We start from the raw sequence: 27,524 nt of genomic DNA, 5'->3' as shown, positions 1-27,524 counted from the left end.
ATATCTTGCCTTATGAATATGTTCACGACTCACTATTTAATTCAGATTGTTTTATTTTCTTAATGACAAGATAACCTAAGACAGATATTACATTTTAAATTATGAAAAAGTCATGTAATTGCAATATATTTGAATTTTGAAAATTGTTTTCTAAAAATGATTTTGATTTCTGTGTTTAGCTGACTTTATTCTATAGAAGGTTGTGAAACCAAATATCTTATTAAATGTACAAATATAAATTCAAAAAATTAGAAAAAAAATTTATTCCCTTATTATAGTTATATTATACAATAATAACAAAGGGAGAAATGGTAAATATTTTCAGTCAAAAAGCACAGGTACATTAACCCAAGAATCTACGACTCTGTCCTGAAGAAATGGTTAATTATTTGCAAACAAATACATTTGCATAAATGTCCAGAACACCATCATATAACTGGGAAAAATCAACTATCTGGTAACTTTTAAATGGCCAGTATTATAACTAACCTTCTTCCTTCTATCTGGGCCTGCTGCAATTCGAACTATACACAAGAACATGATGATTTAAAATTATATAAATCATATAATCTCCACACTAGTAATTTTGAATTTTGCATTGAATTTAGCATAAAATTAAGTTGCATGTTTACAAAGCTTTGCAAGTGTGTCTTGTAACTAACACTCTAGTTCCTTTTCTGACCACCCATCACTCCAATCACTTCTTTTGTACTCTGGAAAAAAACATTACACTAACTCAAGCTCTTTACATTTTTGCTCTGTTTATTTCCTTTTCCCAATCCCTTTGCTAAACAACTCCTCTCATTTTACAAGTCTGAACTCAAATAGCAGATTCCTTGAGAGGCCTTCCCTCATCATCTAAAGTAACTATTTCATCCCATTACTCTGTACAGATATATCTGCTTATTTCTTAGCATTTATCCACTCTGATTTTTTTTTTTTGTATTTACTTGACCAATATCTGTTTTGTCTCCAAGAATATTAAGACAGAAAGTATCTGTATTTGCACATGTATCTCTAATGCCTATATAATGTCACGATTACGGTATGAATCTCAATAAATAATTGTTAGAAAAAATAATATAAATTACAACTTATAACTATGAAATCCAACACATAAAGTATTATACACACACACACACGTGTGTGTGTGTGTGTACACATATATACACACACACTTGTATTTGAGAAGCTCCAAGATATATTGCCAAGTAAAAAACATCTTAATCGACAGACAGTATTATTTCTGAACACCCACTGTAGAAGTAAAAGGAATTGAATATCTGGCGATGGAAGAAAACCTAACTATGGCTGGTGAACACACAAGGCAATATATATACAATATACTGTTGAATCATACCCTTGAAACCGATTGGTTTCTGTTAATCAATGTCACCCCCAATAATTTTTAATTAAAAAATCTAACGACTATAAACAAAAGTATCTACACAAAAAATTATATAAAATATATAATCCTCCCTAAAAGAAAAATGAGTTTGAGAAAGATTGATTCCAAAGACACTTTTGTAGATAACATAGTAAATTGACTACTTTCTAGTTCTGTAGATAATATTATAGCAGAATAATCTGCATAGGTTTTATTTCTAAACTCAAATGATTTTAAGGAAGAACTTGATTCCTAAATGTTAATTCACAGTGAATTTTAAAAAGGTATATAATCACCTCATTATGCAGATTAATTGATCATTATCTCTTAGTGAGGAAAGAATTCAACTGTTACAGGGAAAGCTTTAAAATACATTCATTTGTAAACTTATCTTCACTTGGAATATTGTTTAATGATGCTCAGTCAGGTTGTTCTTGTAAAGACTGTTGTTTCTATTAATATGTAAAGATGTAACTTGGATCTTTGGATTAAAATGCCAGAATAATGTAACCTGCACCTTAAAAATTTAAGGCTTATCCCAATTATATGCAAAAACCTACTAGGAAGTAAAAGAATTATCGTTAATTCTTATAAAATCATTAATGCTTATAAAATGGCCCCCCACATCAAAGTAACACTAGCAAATTAAGTCTTTGAGAAAACAATGAATTGTATATCTTGAAGTAGTACCATTAAGTCTTTGGTTTAAAATTTTAAAATAAAAAAGTGGGTGACCTCTATCTCTGAATGTCGTCAGAAGACAAGGCAAAATGTTTATAAAACACAAACTAAGCTAGAATTAGGAAAAGAGTTAAGTACAGAACACACACTGAAGAGGTATGGTAAACATCAAACAACATTTATAAAAAGGGAATTATTTCTTGGGGACAAGACACACACAGAAGGCGTATATTTATTTAAAAGTACTTTGTTTCTCTAGTTATCACTCTCCTATATATTTATGGTGCAGAAAGCAACATTCTGAAATGTAATTTTATGTATCATGAGTGCAGGCTAAAAGAAATCCCAACATGAGTGAAACAGCAGGTAAATATAGTAAAATTTATGGAAGTCAGTATGCTATAGAAGAACAGGCATGGGGCCTGTAGTCTGAATACTGGCTCTGTAATTCTGAATAAAATGGAGCTCTCAGAGACATGCAGCTGGGCAAGATTAGGATGTGTAAAAATTAAACAGAGCATATCTTTGAGATTTCAGGTTCCCAAATGTGACTTTGTTAGTACATTTCTAACTTAGAAAATATCCAGGGAAACTTAGATTTAATGAAACTACCAATTATAATAATGGATTATATGATTTAAAGTTACCTATAAAGTGAGATAATTACTCTCATACTTACACAAGAAGCAGATATTTGGAGCAAATAGATTGATGGGTGGATGGATAAAGAGATGAATAGATAGATAGAAAGAATTAAATATATTTTTTTGATTCTCTGAAAATAATTTTAGATGATTCTGTCATATGGAGTCCATAGCATATACTAAAGGTGAGTCAACAATGTTTCCATGTCTTGGGGCTGATAACTAGGTGACCGATACTACCCATTTTAGAGACATAACATCTGGTGAAGCAGCAGTCTTGTGAGTAAATCAATGCTGGATGAATTGTATCGGTGATGCTACAGTCTTCTATAATCCAACGATCATCACTCTCCACTGCTCCCACCCAAGTTCCAAGAGCTAAGAGCTCTCATTGGTCCAGCCTCACTGTCCCCCTGCTGTTCTCGGAACATACCACCGCATTCCAGGCAGGGCTTCTGCACTTCCTGGGATCTCTACTTCCAGGGCCCTCCCTTTTCTGTTGAAATTTCACCTCTTCTGTGACACCTTCATTGACCATCCCATATAAAATCATACCCTCTCCGTCTCACTTTTTCTTCCTTGTCCTGTATTATTTTTCTTCATAGCATTTTTGCCATTGGTATATTATACATCTATTTAGCTTTTGTCTGTCTTACTGGAATCTCAGCTTCATGCTTACATATTTTGTTATCTTCTGTATCATGAGAACCTAAAAGAGTACCTGGCACACACTGGGTGTTCTAACCCGGGAATATTGTTGGCCATACATCTGTTAACCATAGTGAAGTAAATGATAAAGTAAGTCACCTTTTGCAAACAGAGTTAAATTACAACATGTTCACAGCATGCATTTTTAATAAAATATTCTTATTAAAATAATACCTATTATTTCAAAGTTGTGAGACAACAGACTTTGGAATTATTAAAATTGATCTTTCAATATCATAGGGATAGACTCAGCAAATAGAAAAACATAAACTCTGCTTTATGATGATAAGAAACAGAGAACGTTTATGTTCACATATGATGATGACTGGTGTATAAACATATGCTAATCTTCTTATCTAACCAAACAAGTTTGATTTTAATTTAGGGCTTTGCATTCTCAAATACACTTTTATGCTCTAAAATTTCTCACTATTGAAAGTGTAAAGCTCCTCTTCTAAATTTCATTTTAATCAAAGCTGTATTGAAAATAGCTAATTTGTTTTTATGCCACTGTTATAAGTCATACTGCATATACTCCGATACAAAAATAAATAGTATCAAGAAAATGAGGGAAAAAAACATAAGTTGGTATATCTATTTCATAATATATTATTATCATCAAAATATCTTTCTCTTTCCTTTAACTAGGAAATCAGATACTCACATGGTCAACAAATTTCTCATTCTCAAACACTCTTTTCATAAAAAGGCTTATTGACTGCTCTTCCCAACCATTTCTTATCACAAAGTATGTTAGAATCATCAGATTTTTTATAGTAAATTAAAACTGGTTTTTACTGATATGTTTAAGAAAAGCAAATTATAAAATTGATATGAAACAGTGAAATGTGTGCTGTATCAATTACAACTCCCTTGTTAAACTTTCTGATGAGTCTATTTTACTGGCATCTACGTCAAAATTTACCTTTGTCACAATTGCATAAATACAAAAATATAAATGCTATGAGAATACAACCATTATTTAGTCAGAGGATGGGGTAATCTAAGTCAAATAAAATTATTTCAAGTTATTATATTGTTCACTATAGGATGAGCTTAAATAAATTACTTCAAGCATTCAAATGTGTTGAACTTTTCAATTTTGTAAAATGTTAGTATCTTGTTTCTTGTAGTTATTAATCTAACAGCATGATTTTGGTTTTAAAAAATGACACTACATCTTGATTTTCACATTTTCTCTACATTGCTTACAGTGCATAAACAAAAGGAAGAATAAAATCAATGACTGCCTCAGTAGAGCACATTAACTCCTGCACAGAACATTTCAAATGGAATCTAAGTGTGCGGGCTCATTTTAAAACTTGTATTTATTGAAGTTGTGAAGAGACTCAACTTTGAAGTATTTGAGGAGGACATATTTGTTTGGTTTTGCATTTCCTTTAAAGAAAGCATTCTTTTTGGAAATAAAGATAAAAAGAAGTCAGAAGTGTGCTAAGTATATCTCCTTATGTGACTATTTCATTTAAAAAGATGAATCATTTTGAAAGTGACTATAATATTTGATAATCTTGAAACATTTCATTTTGACACCAAATTATATTTCAAACTCATGTCTAGTTCTTGTCTATCTGGACCCACATAACAGAATTTTTCTTCTTTAGAGTGGAATAGCTATTTTACATAATTTTCCTGTATTAAATATCATATATTTTAGAATCTGCCAAAAAATTTTACATTGCATATGTGTCCTTCTTGATGTTGTAAATTTCTCCCAGCTATACCTTTGAGTTTAGGATTGTACATTCAAAATTTATTTACCTAGGGTCACAGGTAAGGTATATACATCACATGAAAATGTTCTTGCTTAGCATTTTTATTATAACAATTTATTTAAAATTTAAAAAGCAATGCCTTTCCAAGCTCTCCTTAAATTTCTCAATGAAAATATTTAGAACTACAAGTGCATTCACTCAAGGGCCATTTATAAACCTACTACCTTGATTAGTGAGTTATTAAACTATTTGTAACAACTAGACCATATCTTTAAAAAAGTTAGCATTTGCATGGACAGAACAGTATTTTAGTCTTTAGTCCTTGTAATAAAAACAAAGTCCTTGAGCTGTAATGACCTCCCCAGTCACTCGCTGTTCCCAGAAAGCCATTTCAAAAATTGAGTGTCTTTCTTTCCCGAATAATGCTTTCTGATGCTCCTAGTACCACTTATGACCTTATGCAGATCTATGACTTGTTTTTGGTAGTAATTAAATAAATATTGGGTAATGTCTGTATGTAATAATAAACAGATAAATATTTCCAGTCTAACTTAGTATACTTTCTTGAAGTTTGCACATATATGTACTAAATATGTAATTATCCATGATATATCTTTTGTACAGAAAGTGATAAACCCTCTCCCCTTTTTCTTAATTCTACAAAAATGTTATTAGAAGCAGTGAGGGTTTAGAATCAGCTAAGTAAGCGCTAAACAGAGACCGTTTCCTGTCCATCCTGACTCATCGTCCCTCACAGCGCCTACTTCCCGAGTGCTCAGGGCTCTGCTCGACTGCTCGTCACCTGAGCACCCTCATAGGACCTCTCTCCACTCAATCCATCTGTATCCTCTGTTACGCATTAGTGTCCACGCGGTGACTGCCACCACACCCTGTGCTATGACCACTTCCTCATCACCTGTGCGGAAAACCAGGCAGTTCCCAGAGGGAATGATGCACAGAGAAGTTACCCCTCTTTTGATTTCTCTTCTTCAGTGCTTTAACTCTCACCAAAATAGAATTTCTGGAAACTGTGTAAGTACTATACACATTGTTCAGAAGTGGGGGTTAATCCACTCTTTAAGTCACTGATTTATTTAGGGTCAATTTTAAATTTCATATAAGAAACCTGACATTAAGACGCAGTAAAAAATATATTTTTACTTTTTTCCTTAAGGTAGTCAGGAAATATTTCCTGACCACCTGAAATGTGCCATGTACTATTCAAGATCGCTGTGATCATCAGAGAACTGATATGATTTGGTGATAGAGACAAGTATGACTATAATGTTTGAAATGTACTGACAGACATAATGCTGGCACTGTTGAGAGAAAACAGTTAATTCTTATTTTTACTTTTTTTCAATAACTAGCACAGTATCCCTTGAAGCCTTACTGCATCCTTGCTCTTGCATTACGTTTAAATGCCTGTCTACTTATAATAAATTCTTTTATTTTTTGCTCAACCCAGAACTATTTTCTATTATGTCAAAGTAAGGAACCAAAATTTGTGGCTGTTATGAGGCCCCAGCTGTTCAAGATTGAATATAATATAAATAATAGCTTGAAATTTGTATTTTGAAAATGTCAGAAAGGTCAGACTCCTGTATGCTATGGAAATTAATAAGTGAAGGACTGTAAAGACCAATGCTTATACAAAGCATTTACAGAAACTGAAATTCTAAAAGAACTAGAGTCTATGCTGAAATTAGAAAACATTGAATTTTTAGACTTCGTTCCTCTTCCATGAGTGAAACATTCACTGAAATTGTATTCATACCTGTCATAGGCAAAGGTATAGGTGGTGGGGCTGATTAAGGAGGCCCCGTTCTACCTGTGAGGCGGTGTGAGGAAACATTAACGTCAAGGGCTGACGTGATGTGTTCTGTGTGGAATTCTGGATGCTCCATTAAGACGTTATAAGACCAACAAGTTTGTGCAGTTGATGAGAGACGCTGATAGAAAGCATCTGGAATTTTGACCCTCATCTGATAACATCTGAGACCATGACATAATGTGAAGTTATTCATGGCCTCAAATTACCAGATGGGTCAGTATCCGTGATTTATTTTATAATGGCATTTAAATTGAAGTTTGGTGAATAGCGGAAACCTTTGGGTAAAATTTTGGACCTTGTATTAGGAAGAGAAATGATGCTGTTAAAGTAAAATCAAAACCTGCAATTAAAAATTAAAAATAACTTTAAATGATGTATGCACATATGTATGTATATGCATGAATATGTGTGTGCATGTATGCATGAACATTGTGTCGAACAGTGACTTGCAATTACGTTTTCAAGGTTGAAGAAAGAACCAATAAAAATTAAGAAAGGATACTGCTGAGTTGCAGATGAACAGTGCTTGAGAGCAGAGTCTTGATAATTAGCAAAACAAAAATTATAATAAAATGTCAAGTTGAGGGCATGATGAGAAGTCTAGTTTAATTAGCTCAAGACCTGCCTGAAAGAAGGGATGGTGACTTATTTCCATGACTACTACAGTACAATTTAGGGTGAGTATTCCCTCACCTCAAGATGAGAGACAGAGAGGTTGGAATATCGACCTATACAGGGTTTTGGCCGAGCCCCCAAACTCGACCTGCATTTGCTGAGGAACTGCATTTGCTGAGGAACGGGTAACAAAGGAGTAACTGTGTTAAGTGAAGAAAGGGAAAGTTTCCCCAAAAAGAGAGGGGCCATACACATCCATACCCAGCCCGAGATTCGAATTTAGACTTAGGCACCTCAAAGACTTGTGGCAACTGTTAAGGTAAAGGTCACTTCCCTTAGCTGAAACTCATTACTGAGCCCTTAACTGTGAGTCAGCAAAGCAACTCACTTTTTAATCACATAAGAATTCCAGAAGGCTTCCTCTAACTCAAGGGGACCGCTGAGAAACACTGAACATTGCAGAGATGGAAGAAAAGACACTAAAAGCCATAACCGAGAACAGGAGGGTAAGAAAATTGGCTCTGTGTATGGACTTGCTATGTTGAGATGTCAAGGAGAGCATCACTCACATGTATCCTTGCTCATTCTGTGTGGAAACCACTGTCTTTAAGAGACCAGTGTGGAGATACAAGCAGATATTATATGTAAAGATATTTTTAAAAATATTTCTCTAACATTCACTTCAGAAAATAATCTATGCATCATAATATTTGCTAAGCTAACAAAATTAAATGAGAAGAGGGAAGGTGGAATAAAGGTGTTCTGAAGAAGAAAAACTAACACCTACGTATTGCATCTCTACCTGCACTGTCATTGATTGACAGATTCTTGTCTTAGGGGTATAATTATGCTTCTGCTAGAACAACGTTTATTAGGCATTCAGATGGATAACAGGAAGTCCAGGAATAGTTTATCTGTAAGAGATATAAAGTTAGATAATTAATCTATCCAGTAATAAAATGATAGGAAATTTAGTTAGCCCTGCCTCTGGGTGCCACTGAGGTGAGTATGGGGTTCGAACGCCAAAATTCTGGTAAAGAAAAGAACTGGAAGAGTAAAAGCCATGAACACAATGTGGGAAACACCTGTGGGGAGACAGCTACAAGTGTGAGTCACAGAGGCCTGGTTTAGAGGAATACAAAGCAGACTTCAGAAGCCTAGGACTCTTGAGAACACTGGTTCTACTGACATAAATGATGAAAGCAGATCTGGAAGAGCCGGGGGCAGGGCACAATCTACACCAGCTCTGCCTCCCTCTCAGATGACACAGAACATGATCAAACACAATCAGAGGCCACCGTTTGAAAGTAATTTCACAGACTCGTCCTGGTTTGGGGAAGCTGATACTGAAAGCACATCATGAGGTATTAGCAGCTTGTACCAAAATGCCATGATCTGAAATTCTTTAATAATGTTGAGGAATCTGAATGATAAAATAAATGATCAGTTAAGGAAGAAATGTATACATCTCTAATAGTTCATTCATTCGTGCATTGTGCCAGCCAATAAATTAACAATAAAAATGAAATTAATTTTAAAATGGTAATCAATATGAGTTTAAATTCATGAAGACAGATCTTTCCTTTTTGGTACATTATATAATCAGAGTTTACAGTTCTAAAAACATAACTGAGAGTATGTAAAGATTATTTAAAGAGTGTTGGTAATCAGAAATTTAAATAAACACAAAAACTAACATTAAAATCACATGGAAAATGATGTAAATGAAAAATGAGAGCAAATTGAATGACATCGGGAGAAATGGTTAAATACATAAAATGAGAAAGTCAAAAGCAAAAATTAGAGTGTATCCGAAAGGAATTTTGGGACGGTAATTCTCATTGGGAAAGGGATTTGAAAGCAAACGCACATGAAAAGGAGAGAAAAAGCTTAACAAATGCACCTTACCAATATAAGGTGTTACTAATAGGGGAATATATTAAAATTCTATTACTTTTGTAACTATTCTTTAAATTGAAATTAATTCTAAAAAAATATTTAAAATGTCTCCTAAAAATAAAAATTTAATGGATACGTTAAATAGAAGAACTACTAGATGCTTTTCTATAGGCATATAGGATATAAATTTGAAAAATGTCTTCTGCGAGCTCACTCTAAAAAATGTGAAATGAATAGAATCACTCAATATGTTTTATAACAATATTTAATAACATGTTTTTTCATGATAGATTTGAGCTAAAGCATTTATAAAAAACATAACTGAAAATTTTCTATTTGACCTAATGACCTCAGTATATTGAGTGCCAGATCTTATATCAGATTGTTCATTTTTAAAAAGATACATTGTCTTTGTCTAAAAATTGATTTTATAAAATGATTCTAATGGTTTGATGAACTTAATACAGTTCATTTTCAGATATGAATAATATATTGCTATTCCACTCACTGGTAAGAGTTCATTAAATTCTATTGATCCTACGGTATAATTGTATAGGCAATGATTAATACATGAAGTTCAATTATCAGTTATTAAACAAAGAGTTCTGTCATACATATATTTTATAATTAAGAGATTACTCTAGTACATAATGTGGGTTTAAGTGATGAGAATAATCTGGTAATTGAGAGCAAACTATTATTAGAAAGCATCCAGTAATACAAAGTTAATAATTCAATGACTGATGGTTTCCAACTGTACTCTTATTTCTATTTGGCTTCTGCCACTTGTAAACTGATCTAAGTTTATGCTAATTAATTTGAAAAGATGTTGTATTTGGAATTAGTTTCATAAACCATGGAAGAAAGATAGATAATGGAAACGATTAACATGGTCATATGGAGTGCCTAACATATGATGCTATCTAATGAGAAATCTTTTCTTTTTTATAACAGTTTCAGTTATATGGATGCATGCTTGCAAAACAGAGGAGATTGAAGATTTAAAGATAAAACATTTCCTATTTTAAAAAAAGAATATGCTGCTTATTATTGAGGAAAATTTGATCAAATAAGGCATTGCTAAAAAACTGCTTAATATTCTAATGCAGTATCTTTGTGCTACTCTCTTTACAGTTCTATGTTCTAATTGTAAATTATCTGATGTGAAGCTAAAGAGTCATTTTATTTTTGCATCCTCTTAACCTAAGAAAAAGCGCCTTTTGTGAAGTTAGTGATCAATAACAATTTCAAAAAAGAGAATAGCCTAAAAGAAAATGAACAAATTAATGAATGGCATATGAATGACATGTTTTGCCTTAAAAATAAATTGTAACAGATTTAGATACACAGAATGATTTATTCCACAAAGTAATGTTTTTCAAAATAGATTGAATATGAGAAAATTCATGATTTCAAATCTGGCATAATAATAGCTAACATTTATTAAATCCTTTCTATGTCTCAGTTACTCTTTTAAAGGCCATGCACAGATTTAATTCTGGGTACAAATCTATATGTAAAATGCTAATTTAATTTAGAATAAGGCTATTATTAAAATTTGTAGATTCTTCATACACGTGTACGTTTGTGTAAACCTCCTTCACCTTTGGGGGAATTTAGTTATTCTACCAATGATATGTCACTATGTCCTTAATTTGATCAATATTTCCCTTAACATCTACATCTTGTTCTGAACTATAAACTGTATCCATGAAAACATCACACAAAAAAAGTGAGGTTCCTGATTCTATATTCACCACTGTTTGACCTTTTCTTTTTTTGCATACGTTCCAGAGGTTGAAAGAGGCTACCTTATTTGCCTCTGAGACTTTATTTAAACTTTCTTGAGAAAATGGTTTTATATGACCTTAAAGGTAATATTGAGGATTTATTCCACATTGTCCTAAAGCAAACCACTCTATCAACTGATAACCCTTATATCCAGGAAGGTATTCTGAGCTCATGAAGAAACAACAGTGGCTGTTGCTGTAAGAAGTGAGCTTGGTTTAGATTATTGCTAAATTCCATTGAACACAATCCTATTAATTTATTAAATTTTGTTTAATATACTTTATTTCTATTATTTCATAGCTTTTACTTTCTTAATGATTATTTTAAACTATTGAAGTTATAACTTCTTGTTAATTAAAAATACATCCCTTTTGCTTTAACATTTTCTATTCTTTCAGTCTTTGTCCTCTTATTGGCATTCCTACTTTGTCAATGTTTTCATATATATGGAATGTAATAGCAGATGAGGTAAAAATATTCCAAGTAATAAATATACTCAATTAAGGAAAGTTTGGGGCAAGTACCAAGGGATTCAAGTGCTAATGCTTTAAAGCAGACATTTAAATGCATATAATTAGAAATATTACATTCCTAGTGCAGAAGCTTTAAAACTATAGGTTCCACTGCACACAAAAATGTGCACGTGTGCGCACGCGCACACACACATAATTACAACCCACTATACGTTCATTCACCCCCTAGTAATCACATTAGATATCCCTTTTTTCTTCTAATTTCTTCTAATTCTTCCCTATTTCATATTATTTCCTTCCTCAAATCGGAAGCTAAATAATGGAAACGCTCATGTCATTTTCTCAGCAAACAGACTTCACAAATTGTTGATCCCCAAACCCCTACCTAGATAAAGAAGATGGGCCTAACTTAAAGAAGAATGAAAGTAAAAATATGCTTTCTGCTATTATTTCTAATATTTATTTACTGGTCATGATCACGAGATCCTTTTTGTTGAAGTTCATTTCCATCTGTTTGGTCATGGAAAATTTTTGACTTTGATAGTCATGATGAAATATTATATTTCAGGGGTTTTTTCATTCATATATGCTTTTCATTTTCAGTATTCTATTATTTTATGTATATATATTTAAAGATAATTATACATTATAATAATCCTTTCCTGAATAAAGTGCTACGTGACATTAAAATGTACCATTTTATAGACTCGCCATGATTTCATTAACATATTTGATATGATTATTTATATAGAGTACTTTCATTTACATTTTGAAATGTTTCCTATCCCTTTTTTTGAATTTCTCTTTTTTGTTTCTCAAATTTTCTCCACTCGCGTCTCTATGTTCTTTTTTCCTTATATTTATTCTTATGTAAGTCTGCCTCTACTGCTTTGTCTTACTTATTCCTTTTGCTTCGTTATTGATGTCTATACCTATCACATGGATCCATTTTCCTGCGAACTCAAGAATTCTCAGAGTTCAGGTCTTTAAAGTAGTACTTTATGCTAAGTGCCCTCCTTTTACTATTCTATTTCCATTTGGGAAATTCATCCATTTTGCTCCCTCCCCTTGAATTCCGCATTGCTTTATGTCGCCACAATATGCCTTTTCACGTGCGTTCTCTTGTTCACTTCACAGCAGAATCGAAAAATGAGAAACTGCCATCACTTCAACCGGAGGCCCTTTTGACTCCGTGTCTAATTCGCGTTTTCCTGAATCTGTTCCTCACTTTAATGTATTTATCCCCCTGGGTCCTCACAGAATTCTTCCTGCTTGCTATGATTTTTAATGTAAGTGCCACTTACTGCAGACTTCTATCTCCACAGCCAGTTCACTCCAGTGATGGGGGTGTCGTTTTAAATTTCCTCTGAATATAAGAACAAATTTCGTTCTTGGAGCTTAAATGAGAATGGATTTCCTATTATACACCAGGTAACACCATTTCATATTCTCTCGGAAGCAGCAGTCCGAGTGTTTGACCAGCAGGCTACAATGTCACAAAAAACCTTTACTGCCAACTTTAAACAACATTTGTTCTTTATCTAGCAGGTGTATTTATAGTGCTCTGATCATAACTCAGAAAGAGGAGTTAAGTTTCTGCTTTAGAACTCCCGGTGGTAAATTTGAGCACACTAAACTTTCTATGATGCCTCTGATTTTTATGCTGCCATTATCTTTACAGCCTTGCTTTTGAAAGGACTGATAACTCCAAGGGTCTGTGCCTCTTTGGCCAGAACGTACATTTAAAGAGATAAAATGTGTTAAAAATAAAAATATAAACTCTATTAAACATCAAATGGCATGTAGCACATGAACTACATCATCATTTAAAAGATTTCAATCCATATTAAAATTTATGTATACACATGTAAATGGTTTGAAAATTGGCAAAATAGCCCACCAACAGAATGAGGTCAAAAACTAAACTTAGTGTGCAGTAGTATGCACATTAGTATATGTAAGTATACCCTACCTATTGTAAATGAAGAAGTTTGAAGTTTGGGATATTACTAAATGCTATTATTTGCACGAGAGCAGGAACATGTAGAGCATGTCTTAAGCTTCACGCCTACTACCAGCATAGAACGCAGTGGCTAAAACAACAGAAAGAGGATTAAGCTGCAAATGTATTACTGTCTGCTCAAGTATTCTTGTCAGACTAGGTTTCAAGACTAAGGACAGCTCTTCTACCCTGTCCTGAGTGCTGCCCAGATAAGCTACATGTCACCCTGCATTTTATAGGATGAGCGGCCCACGCTGAGAGAATGGCGAGACCTTGAGAGGGGCCTTCAACATATTGCCATCATTTTATTTTCCTTTTAAAGTGAGTAATGTCGATCAGTTGTAAGTCCAACCTGATGGATGTCTCAAGGCCCTACCACTCAGAGTCTAAGCTCTTCACCCACCCCGGTGTAGATTTACTGAGTGAAGAACATGTGCTCACAAGGAGAGAGTTTCAGTTCCTAAAAAAAGGGATAAAAAGTTTTCTTTTTAATATATTAATTTAAACTAATTCAGAACGTAATCAACTGAATGTTACACAAAAATACATGGGTCGTTTTACAAAATTTCAATAAAAGTGTTGCAGGAAGCATTTCTCTATTAAAGAGGAGCAGTCCAATTAAATTAGGGTTAGGCCAAGAAGTGCTTATTTTGGCCCCAGTGTACTTTTGTCCTTGTTGTATAGGATTTGTTTTAGAGGCAATATATTTGTGTAGGATTTTGAATTAGAGCTTAATTTGAATGTCACATTGTTTCCCATGTATATTTAGGAAATACAATTTTATGTTTACTTAAAAACCCAACTGAATCTGTTACATATAAAAGTTTCTCCATAATTTAAAATATCTCATTTCATAAACATATCTCCCAATATTACTGAACTGGAATTAGAAACTCTGAAACACTCTGATTTTTCTGTTTCCAGCCTGGAGTTATAGTAATCACAGAAACCACTTGCGCTTGCAAAATAACACTTAACCATTATTGAGATGTGAGATATATTTATAAGTTCTGCCATTAAGCTGAATCTAAGCTTGTGATTTTTTTGTTGTTGTTCTGGCCCAGAGCAAGTCTTATGATCATATTCCCGAAATTGTAACTTTAGATTATGTGTGCATGTTTGTATGGGGAAGAGGAGGTGGGAAGAAAAATAGAAAATGACATAGGTTCCTAGGAAAATGATGAAAATAATATGCACCCATCAATAAAGCTCTTTAGCTTTGATTCAGAAAAAAAATACAAAACATTTTATTCAAACAACATTTAATGTATATTCTAGTTGAAGACTCTGATCGAGCCAAATTTATGTTGTTCTTGTCAGCTATAGCAAGACATTGGGCTTTTACTCACAGGGAGATGGCTGGGCATTGCACAGTGCCAAGTATCACTGATACGATGTGAGTTAAATGTCATCTCTAGGGCTATTCTGTTCAGATTGGACTAAAGGGAAAAAGGATAAGCAATGAACAGTTACACAAAAACTTGTGGTGGTTTGGGAAACGTGTGGAGTGTTCACACTCTCATAGAATGTTGAAAACAGAGCTACAAACATTGCTGCTGGGCTGGGTGAGAAATATGGGGGAAAAAATGTGGAAACGACTGATTTTGGCTAGGGAAACTGCAAGAACGAACTTGACATAAATTGAGGACAAGACTACGAGGGCTTTATGGAAGCGATATCAAGAGCTTGGTTTTGCATTTGCGGCATGTCAGATGCCTATCAGACATTCAAAATGGGACAAATAGGCAGCCTGGAGTTCAAAGAATGGATCTAAGGTGAGAGTCATCGACCCATAGATACTATTGAAACCTGTGAGCTTGAATAAGAAAATGGTAAGAAAATTAAGGCTTTCATTTAGGATTTTTTAGTGTCATTTTCTCATTATTTTTAAATTTATTTTGACTTCTGACTGATTTCCACTCACAGTAATTGGACATGTTCCATAATGTATAGAGACAACGATCAACCATAATCCCACTAGTCAGTGGTGAATGACATTAAATTTTTGGTATGCTCAATTTTTTTTCTACGTTTTGTTTCCTCAGTTATTTAAAATAATAGAACATATAAATTTTCTAACTTTGGCTTCAAATTGCATTTAAACATTTAATGGCTGCATACTATTCTATTATAAAATACTTAACTCTTTAGCTAAATTTTTTATCTTTTAACCACTGTTATTGATGTTGTAGTAATGATCATCCTTATATATTATTTTACTCATAATTATAAATATTCCCAAAGACATTGTTATATAAACTTAGTTGCAATTTTCATATACTCAATAAAGAATCTAGGAATTTTATATTATATTTGATGGTATGGTATCAATAATCTGAAATGCTAGTTCATAAACAAAGATCAGTATTTTAAAGTTTGTTAAATAATAAAAAATAGAGAGACCAGAAATATGTTATAAATGAAAAAAAAAGCTCTTTTCAGACAATTTAGGCAATCAGAGATAATGACAATAGCCTGTTTGCTGCTGCAGGGTACAGTACCTGTGCAATTTAGACAGCCTACTTCCTAGAAACAGACGAGAAAAGCTGCTTGCATGTGTGTGTCACCGAAGAAGGGTGAAATGATGCTGGGAAACTTTTTAATCTTCCTAATTCATGAGAAGAAAAGTCCTCAGACACTCTCAAACTTATACTCACAAGACATGCATCAAAGGCCTAATTCATAACACACCAGTGTCTGAGCATCAGCTTACCAAAGATTCTTTTATCCCCAGTGAGCAATTTCTACTCTTGTAAAATGGCAAAAAAATGTCATATTTGACAACTACTCAAAAAAATTGCTTTCACTCAGAACAGGCTATTTGTGAAAGAAATTTCTACACACACAGAGTCCCACTGAAATTTCAAATGAGATTGAAAACAAACCTTCTTGAGTTGCCTTAGACCTTTTCACTCTGCTGCCCTTTGGTTTTTTACATCATTATCGTTCTGGTTTTCCTGAATACGGCTTCCTTAGTTTCCTAGCTGCAGGTTACTGCCACTTTGATCCCGGCATGAAAGAATCCAGTCTGTAATGAGTCAGCTTAATTTGATAGTTCATCTAATGCAAATTAATACTTTAGATCCTTATTCATACGAGGTATTGGAGCTGCCAATGGAACAGCTTTAATGAGACTGTCGCTGAATGAGTGGTGGGCGAGCAGAAGATCGTTTCTAAATTAATTCCTTTCCTAAATCCAATGATATGAGAAGGCATGATAGTTCTTTGATGATATCAACAGTGCTGAATAAAAATAAATGTGGAAATTATTAATATCTAATTGCAAATGGAAATAACAGCCATCAAAACTACAGTCTAGAAAATTATTGAACTATAAATCTAACTAGAACTGAAAATCAAAGTCATACATTTAAATAAGCAATCAGTGTAAATAGATAAAAATTCTTCAGTAAAATTTTGTTCAGAAGAAAGTTATTTTAGACACTGTATATGTTAATTCTCGTTAATGTTTATCTATTTGTTAATGATATACCTGACTTAAAATGGAAAAGCCTCCAAAGTTGTAACTTAGTTACGTGTGTGTGCAGATTATACACTTAAACTGATTTCGAAAAGCTAAATCAAATGTGTAAGCAGGAAGAGAGATCAAAATAAGTACAAGTATCTCGCAAAACAAGATGGCGTACAGACTGACATTTTCTTGTGCTGGGAGGACAGTCGTTTATTAGTTATTAGTGTATGTTAATTCCTTAGCAGATTACTGCTCCATATTTTCTATGGGACAAAACAATAACGTTGTGCTTTTTAGGGGAAAAAAAGTTCTATTCTCAAAATAAAAACATTTATTTTATTAAATTAAGTTTTTCGTCTTTGAAAAGGCACATTTTCATCAAGCGACTCTAGGGTTTATTAGCAATGCCATTAAAAGCAAAGTCAAGAATGACTTCAATGAAAGAAAGAGAGCATACTGTAAAAGGGGATAAAAAGGATTCGAGAACCTTTTTCCAGTTTGTCATTTGAGGTGAATCACTTCCTCAGCAGGTCAATGTTTCATCATCTATAACTGAGGAAATTGGATTTAATACCCTAGAAGTCTCTTTCCAGCTCTTGGAATTGATAATTCTTTGAAAATTGAGAAGCTTTTTGCCATTCAAATTTCTAATGGTGATGGACTAAAATATGGAAGGTGTGGTGGAGAGTAAAAAGCCAGGAAGTAGACGAAAAGGCACCATGCTCATCCAGCAATGGCTTCACTTATTTGCAAGGCTGTGCTGGGGCTTAAGGAGAATAATCTACTTGTTAGAGTTTTTGACACGGAGATCCACTGTACAAATGCAAGTTATCAGCAGTGCAATTAGTCACCTTCGAACCTAAAAACATTTTTATTGCTTAAAATTATGTTGAAACTACTCTGAGTACTATTTAGCAATCAAGGATTGTAGCAGCTATTGAGAAAGTCAGAAAGTTTAAAGTAGAAATGAGGAAAGCAAGCTAGGTGGAGGATGAATAAAACAAATGGAATTCAAGTACTGATTCTGGCAACTGTAAACTTTAAAATCTTGAGCAAATTATCTTCCCCCTCCATAACTCAATATGCTCAACTATAAAATGAGGATAATAAGATCAATATTACAGAGGCCCTATAAAATTCTTGAGGTAAAGGACGTGAACACATCTAACATAGTCTTATATGTGGATGTTTTTTAAATTTTATTGAATTTCAACTTCGCTCTCGCTCTTACCATCTTATCTATTTGTCATAGAGGACAATTCAATCTAGTTCATAAATACCTCTCAAAGTTCACCTTCCTCTTTATTCTTGCTGCCAATTGTTTCATTTGAGCCTTCATTATCTATTTTATGAACTGATAAAACATACATTTTGCCTTCAGTCTGTCCATCACATGATATATCCTCAACTCTGCTGTAAAGAACATCTTTCTGAACTGAATGTATGATCACTCCACTCCTCTGCTTAAAGTTTTTAGGTATAGGAAAAAAAATACCTTTCTTCCTGCTTCTTACTTTCATTTTCTCTTCAGATGAACTTCTATATAACTCATTGATCAAAATAATATTTAGCTGTACTACCGTTTTCCATATTTAGCCTAATATTTCCAACCTCCACATTCTATCTGTTTCTAGAAATTCAACGGAATCCGAAATTTATGAGTGCATTCTGCTCTTTCACGTAAACATACCTCTACGCCTGCCATTCCTTCCGATAGCTGTCTCCCTCTGTGCTCTCTGTATAGCTCGACCCTTTGCTTCTGTCATGAATATGCTCCCATTAGCACATCACCTCCACTGTTGAACTTTTGTTGAAATCCCAAGGAAAACTCTATGCACTTAAACAAATTTTAGTATGTTGTTATTGGTGCTTAGATTGCATTACAATGTTCAATTTCCATGTTTTTCTTTGCCAGGATGGTCTATGAGCTCCTGAGAATAAGAGCAACTGAATACACCTCTCTGCACCCTAACCAGAGCCTGCCTGTGCCAGCCGCTGCAATGTAGCAACGCAGGTCTGAAAGGCGTGTTTTTTAAAAGGACAAATTAATTCCATGAAAATCTTATATGACATATAATTTCCTGTGCTAAGTTTTTTGTTTGTTTGTTTAATATAAGGAATTTAAGGGCCTAACTGGGGAGAAGATAAGTCATTTCCAGTCTGAGGAATAAGGTATGTTTTGTGAGCTGTGGAAAGACCATATACTGGAAAATTCAAAAGAGCAGAGACTACTGCTTGACTACCTTCACTAAACGAAATAAAGCCCCCAACACCTAAAATCTCTCCCCAAACCACATACCCCTTCAGCTGTCACTTCATGATTTTCCTTCCCATACGCCTTCCAGTTCACTACGCAGGTAATGGTGGTTTATCATTACTACATGGAGTAGGATCCCATGAGAGAAAGTGCTTACTGTTAAAACATGTCAGTTGTATTTAACACTGGAGACAGAGAACATTTTTAGAAGCTGTAGGCTTTTGTGCTTCTACTTGTTACTTGTAAGTAGCTGCCAAATTTTCAAAACAACCATCAAAAAGATAATGTCTCATTATCTACAGAGTAAAACTTTTACTTAACTACTTAGCTAATGATTTTGAAGGTTTTGTTAGTTTTCATGTAAGTATATATACAATTGTCATGCTTAAAGAACTTAAATTAAGACTTCAAAAACATGTGAACATGCTGACTAGCATGGTTATTTCACGTGGAAAGAACAAGAATAAATCTGACTGAACTAGTTGAAGAGAGGAAAGCAAACAGCAAAAAAAGATTTTTATATTTCTCCAAAATAATGAGGGTGAAAATGAACTTACTTCAAAACAAGTATATATTTAAATCTTTTTCCTTCAGCATAACCATATTGACTGCTGACTTTAGAATGAGCATTTCCTTCGTCACATAAGAGCTTTTAATGTACATGAAAGAATAAAAATCCAAAGACATTAATAATCACAGTCTCCACGTGTTCTTAAGATGCAGCCAGGAGCCAGTAGGAAATGGGGATACTCACAAACATAGTCTTAATAATTAAATTATGAGAAAACTGAAACAAAATGTAGCCAAAGAGATTTACTTTAAAAAAAATGGAAAAAAAAAACATTTAGATTAACTGTGTAGTGTAGATTCACTCTGCATAAATAAATCTATACTTATTTTTATACTGAAATATTATATTACTCATCATGAAGAGAAGATGCAAAGTTATGATTTCAGATGAAGTTCCAGACTCAACCTCATCCTTCTAGAAGCTCTGGAAAATAATTATACCCAACAGTTTATCCTGCCTGGAGGGAAAGGAGCTGGATTTTATAACCACAAACCCATCAGTAATTGGCTACAGCCACTCTGGGGGGATGAAGATGGGTAAAAATATTCCCAAGCATTTCTGGCTTTTCATGCATAGGCAGCTCCACTGCTTAAGAGAATTCATGGGAAGAAATAAATGAGTTCAAGGTCTTAGCTGCACAGAACGCAGATACTGGTGGAAAAGCTTTGACTTTAGAGAGTGGTCCAAGGGGATGGTATGAGGGAAGATGCCCCAACTACGTCCACTGTACAAATGTTCTATTAAGTAATAACTTTTTACTATTTTTTACAATGACTCCGCTGTTCATTATAGGACGTAGTTTAATATGTGGTAGAAGTGATGGAGAAGTGAATTAGAAGACACTATTTAACTGACACGAGGTAAGATTAAAATGCCTTCTGTAACCAAGGATTGTGATATATATCATTTACACACCTCAAGTCCAAATTCTGTCAATAAAGTGCCATGAGGCTGTGTTATATAGGTTTAAACAACCACGAGAAAGCCATTGAAGACACAGCTACCGTGGAAAGGGCCTACGCAGTGCTTCTCACGAGAACATTTAGAGGTTGTTCTGAAGCACGTACTTTAAGTTGGCTGGGATACTTTTCATTGATGTTTTCAGATATTCTGCTACTCATCTGAACTGTGGTGCTTGCCTGCATTTTTTTATAAAAATATCAGTCTTTAAAACAATTAGATAGTTTTAGTAGCTATACTAAATATCCTAATTGTGGCTTTTCTGAAAATGCAACATTACAGCAATCTGAAGTATCATCCCATGACCTTCATTAGGAGTAGATGAACCACAGGTAGATTGCCCTTACAAATCACAAAATCATTTATTTATTCAACAAATAATTAATTCATAAGTACTAACTGCATGTTAGGCAATGTAATAGGTCATGGAAACACAGATGAATAAGAAACAGAGTCCGCCCTCAAGGAATTCGTGATTTTGCGAGGATCATTATCCCATTCTGCAATTCAGCATAGCATCGAGGTGTGTACTTCGCTGCCTGGAAGGCATTGGTTTTATAGAAGCCATATGCTGAGTTACTTACAAAAGGTTTCCCTGAAGTTTTCTACAAAATATATGCAAGTTGCTTTTTAAAGCTAGTTTTCTACTATGCCAAATTGTGTCATGTTCAGGCAAGACTAAGTCATTTTAATGAAAACATTAAAAAGAGGTTCTTCGCACACTGGGAACTGTAATTTTTATCACTATTTTCAATGTGCACAATCTGTGCAACATTTATCTATAATAATAATAAACAAATTTTTCAATCGAGGACTTTATAGCATAATGAAGACATGTAAAAATGCACAATGTAAGAGCGACTAAAGAGATAGTATAAAATGAAAAAAATCATATGCTATAGAACTTATTTTAATCCATGTAATGTGGGCCTGCTACACAAAATAAATTAGAAAAGAGAGGTAAATATACATTAAAAAAAAGCAACATAAATAATTTCATTAGCAGAGATAAACAAGTTTAGACTCTGGTAAAGATTTTTAGACTTCTCTCTACTTGCATAATTCTTTTCCCACAAAAATGGGATTATATTATGCTAATAGTGAATATACTAATATAGAGCCTTACATTGTTTTTTTTTTTTTTTGGATGCTGTTGTGATTGCAAAAACCAACTGTAGGTATCAATTTCTGTTTTTATTATGACAGAATATGCCGTTCTCTGTTAGCTTTAAATCCTAAAATGCCAGTGGTTCAATATGATAAGACATCACGCATTATTTACATCACAGGTAGATTTTATGCAAGTGGCAGCCACCATGCTGAAGCTATGAAGCCTGGTCCACAGTATCTCTGAAAATGTCTCAGCAGAGAAAGAGAGAGGCGGGGAAGGAGGCATGTAGGTTCTGCTAGACAGAGCGAGTCACACTGCACCAACGAAACCCAAAACTCTGAATTGAGAGAGTGCACACATCTCGTGAGGATAAACTATCGGTGCCACATTCCATGTCTTTTCCTTCTGTGATTAGCAACAGTTCAAAACTGGAGAATAAAGTTTTCAGAGAAGTCTAGATATGTTCCTTTCCCAGGGCACAATGTCCTGAGTAAATGAATGTGAGTATCTCTGGGGGAAGCTGCAAGGAAGACGTGCAGTATAATAGCAGTGTCGCAGAATCCTTCCTTAGGACGCTGGGCCACCTACGTTTGCAGGATAGCTGGGAATGAAAAACAGTTCAGGCAGGGCCTGGTTGAGAGGCTAGGGATCTGCACTGTGATGAAACAGTGTGAGCCCCTGTATAAAAACACAGATGTAGACACAGATACACATATCAGAGCTTTAGTAACTGTCCACCCATTTAAAACTGAGGTCAATCACAATCCGTATGAGATCTCAAAAAGGTTTTCAAGCCAGGGAGGGCTACCTTCCTCCAACTGCAGAAGCAGCCTGCTGCTTCTCACCATGAGAGGGACGACTGGATTTGTGAGCTCAAGGATTTCACTAAAGGTCACATTCCAATGATCAGATCCACTTCCCAATCAGCCTACTTTTTTATGTAAGTGATATGCGAATGAGAATTCAAATGATATTTTAATCTGCATATACTCTACATACATACAATATTATAATCTACTGGATCAAATGCGCATCTCCTATTTGTGATGTCAAGCTTATAAAAATTATAATAAAAACTCATCTCAAATTCCCATGATTACAGGTATAATCCTGGAACCACTCAGGATAGGAACATACTGCATGGTCAGAGTACAGAGCGGGAGAAGAGCAACCATTCTGTGCAGGTCCATCAAGAAGGCGCGCGGCAAAGGGAGGGAGGTGCTTACGAAACCGCTTCAGGGGCTGGAGGAACAGAAGCTGGGGTGGGCTACTGGCGGGTCTGTAAGTCATGTCACTGCAGTCTGCCCACCAGGGACCAGGAAGTGGCTGCTGACGCTCAGAAAGCTGCAGGAAACCTCTGCTGCGGTCACAGCTGCCGCCCACCCTAGAACTGCTGACTGGCAGGGGGCACGGAGTCCGGCGGGTCTCGGCCAGCACCCACTCACGTTCGCCAAGAGCCCGCGCCTCTGCTGCTGCCCCGGCCAGCGGCAGAAACTCGCCTCGCCTCTGCTTTGCCACTCGCGCAAGCACAACGCACTGGCGGACGACAAATGACGCCCAAAGCTCCAGAGGTAACAGAACGGAATCAATCCAGACCGCACGTAAGTACCAAGCAGCAAAATGCCAACATACTTTAGAAAAGTCAAAGCGTTTGAGGATTTGTTTGTATGCTATGGATTTAGTGCCTCGGCCACTGGTGTCACCAGCTAGAAGTTTCGGCAGAAGGATGAATGGAGGGAAAACACTTCATGAGTGAGCTGGAGGTTAACGGCAACTCAGTAAAAAGAAGATAAAAGATACTTTCTCCTGATGGAAAGAAAGGAGGTATTTAAAAGTTCAAAAGGGACATGCTATTAAGTTTTTTTTTTTTTTTTTTTTTTTTTTTGGCGGGGGGAGTGCCTACTTTTTTCATTCCTTTTCCTGCCCTTCCCTTCTCTATTGTAGAAGACCGGGAAGACATTTGAAAACAGTTATTACGAGGTGATAGAGTCGGTGAGCTACTGGGAAAGGAGAGATGTTCGAGATACCCTGGAGGGAGAGACAACTGTCAAGACACTCCAGAGGGAGGGACAACGTTTCTGAGGAATTTAGAAGGTAAAATTCAACAGTGAAGTTAGAAAACTCCCCTTCATGCTTTTCTGAGCAGCTGCTATTTGCTGGCTCCGTTCTAAGCATCACTCAGTCTGGCTCGCTTCGCCTTTCAGCAGAATTCGGTAGGCTGTTTCTTCTAAAAAAATTGTTTTTTCCATTATGATTGCATAAAATTCAGTGTATTTTGTGAGAGCTCTGTATTTACTAATTGTCTCCATGGCTCCCTACTGAGGATGGTCATTAATTTTTGTTCTGTTTTCGTATTTGATGTCTACTATTTGGCAAGTTGGGATAATATTCTAGTTCTAGGCAACTGCTACTATAAAGACTATGTTAATTCATAAACATGGTACTTTACTTCAATCAATACCTAGATTCTAATCTCTTTCATATAGATTTTTCTTATAGATTCCATGTATCTACTAAAAATTGACGACTCAGAGAATTTAGAATTTTTATTTTAAAATTATTTCTGAGAATACTTGAAACCAGTCTTTTCATTCCCCTTATAGAAAACACCAGGTAAACAGGAATGGATACTACAAATAGTTTTTTAATATTACTCTTATCAACTTTACACTTTTATATCTAAATTGGCTTTTTTCAATGTCATGATTCTCAGAAATTTTTATGTAGCTATGATTTTCTTAGACTGAATATTAGAAAATGATTTTCTTGCTTTCGTTCAATTATTTTTTTGAGTTTTCAGAGCACATTGCTATTTTAAATCTGTTTTTATATTTAGCATTAGTTTATAAATACTTGAAAAATCAGATACTTACTTGTACACAAATTAGTATTTACAAGAATGTATGGTCCATGATACAGAATGCATGAATTAAAATCATATCTTTGATCCTGGACACATAATTTAAACTTTCTAGCTCAATTTTCTCCTCCATAAATTCAGGATAATCATATCCACTTCACTGTATTTTTTGTGAAGAAATTAATTCCTACAATAATGTTTTATACTAAAAATCAAAGAAATGTTATTACTCTTAAAATAAGTAAGTTTGTGCATGTAGTTATGTGATATTTGTTAAAAAATAATAAAAAATGATTATACTGAATATTAAGCGATTTTATAATATACTTTGTAGAATAATCAGTGAAATACGTGTTGAACATTACATTTACTGATCATTTCAACTTTTTTTGTGTCTTAATTTCTTATTAGGAATGTACATAAGCATTATCAAATATTTTTGTTATAGATTAAATGACAAGAACTGGTTAACCTTCTGCCCCTGCATCCACAGCTCTGTGTGTGTGTGTGTGTGTGTGTGTGTGTGCGCACATGCATACGTGTGAAAGTATTATTGCCTCTCTTAAATTTTCCCCAGCTTTATTGAGATATAATTGGCATAGAACACTCTAAGTTTGAGGTGTACAAGGTGCTGATGTGATACACTTTACACTTACACATTGCCAAATGATTACCACCATAGCATTAGCTAACACCTGCAACACATAAAATAATTACCATTTCTTTTTTATGGTGAAAACATTTAAGATCCATACTCTTAGTAACCTTCAAGTGTATATAACATAGCATAAATAACTGCAGCCGTCAGGCTACGCCTTAGGTGTCCAGAACATGTCTTATAGCCTGAACACACATCTTTGCTACGGCCTCATAATGGATGCGTCCTTAGTAACCCGCTGACATAGAGCTGGGCCATGTAGCGTGCTTTGAAGATGTCACATGAATGAAATGAGAGCAGGCCTTAAGTCTTAGGAATTGCAGCCATAAAACAGAAACAGAAACATGGCCTGAGTGGCCTGCCGACCCAAGGAGGAAGACAAACATGTGAAGCACAAACACCCAGGTTGCCCGAATGACCTAGAATAAAGAGTAGAGCCACAAAAGTCTCCACGACCTGAAGCAGAGTCACTCTAGATAGTGTTGCCTACACTAGCTGAGCACCAGCTGTCACCGATACAATAGAAGAAACTTTTATTTTTGATCCACTAAGCTCTGGGGTAGTTTTTTACTTGACATTGAAAACAAAATATTTCTTAAACTTATGGTTATAGTATAGCTTTTGTTTTCATAAATTCAAAGTTCTGCCAAAATTAAAAACACAAAGTAAATCACAAAAAAAAATGAAGTGCCATAATAATCTAAGCATACATTGATAATTAAAGGAGATGGCTTACATTTTAGAATAGATATATGTATCATGAATGAATTGTGTTCCCTTCTAATCAATATTTACCGGGTAAGAACTTTGAGATCAACATCCCATATTAGATACTAGATGGAATTAATGGCACATTCACAAGCTGCTTTAGAATACGGTAAAAAGTCAGCAAATCACTGAGACCTACGAGAGTACCGAGCAGAAAACGTAGGACCAAGATGATGCGAAGAAGCCTAAGCTCCACCAGGACAGGTGCTGCAGGAATCTGATGTTCAGATACACCAACTGCAGCTTTTTCATAAAATTAAATAATGTAACTGTTTATAGAAGTGAAAATAAATCATCTACTTTACCTTCCTATCTGAGGTGTTGGACAAGATCTCTCCTGCAGCCCTCTGTTCTCCTACCCTGGAAAAGATAAATTTGTTGAACTATTTTACCTTAACTCATACCACGTTATATACATACTTGATACAACTTAGTTTCTTAGAAAGATATTTTGTAATTCATTCATATAATTTCAATACCCTAGGATTTCTCAATTTATATCAAGGTGTACACTAAAAGTCTCACAAGGAAATTAACAAATTTCTTAAAAAGTGAAAGCTTCTTGTGTAAAACCTCAGTAAGCACCATATATTGTAAATTATTGATTTAATTTCTACCATTATAGATTACATTTTTTTTCTAATGCCCATGGTTTTGCCAACTATTAATTCTTAAGTTTTAATTGAAGGCATATTTAAAACATTAAAATAATTAAAATTTTATTTTTACTGCACTGGCATTTCCTGGATGTCAATAATTTTGTTTTAAAATTTAGGAGGACTATTTATTATAGAGCTGGCAGTCCACAGGTGGGTAATTCACAGGGATTATAAAATACTAGATTATCTACTTGATTTATTTATTTTCTAACATTTAATCAGACATTCATAACCAGAATAAACTGCTAAAGAAAATTAAACTTCATTAATTCCTGCAAGGCCAATTTAGAGATCACTTTTACAGAAGAATTATCTAAGGAACATAAGGAAATGTCAGATAAGTATAATTTAAGTTTTCTACTAAGTTGATCTAGAGATCAATATCTTTCGAAACAAAATAATAAACAACATAATTTATATATTTAATTCACAAAATGAAAT

At 34.4% G+C, this 27,524-nt stretch overlaps 1 protein-coding gene across 1 annotated transcript in view; it reads right to left on the bottom strand.

Moving 5' to 3' along the window:
* Window positions 1-26,784, bottom strand: part of BRINP3 (BMP/retinoic acid inducible neural specific 3) — a 295,934-nt gene extending 269,150 nt beyond the window's left edge. The window contains exon 1 of the mRNA XM_016122669.2: window positions 26,730-26,784. The gene's annotated coding sequence lies outside the window, so the exon portion shown is untranslated. The remainder of the gene's footprint in view (window positions 1-26,729) is intronic.
* Window positions 26,785-27,524: the final 740 nt, after the last annotated feature.

Source organism: Rousettus aegyptiacus, unplaced genomic scaffold (assembly GCF_014176215.1).
Source record: "Rousettus aegyptiacus isolate mRouAeg1 unplaced genomic scaffold, mRouAeg1.p scaffold_m13_p_18, whole genome shotgun sequence".
Taxonomy (NCBI): Eukaryota; Metazoa; Chordata; class Mammalia; order Chiroptera; family Pteropodidae; genus Rousettus; species Rousettus aegyptiacus.
The sequence above is the reverse complement of the archived record's forward strand: the minus strand, read 5'-3'. Positions and strand labels throughout refer to the sequence as shown.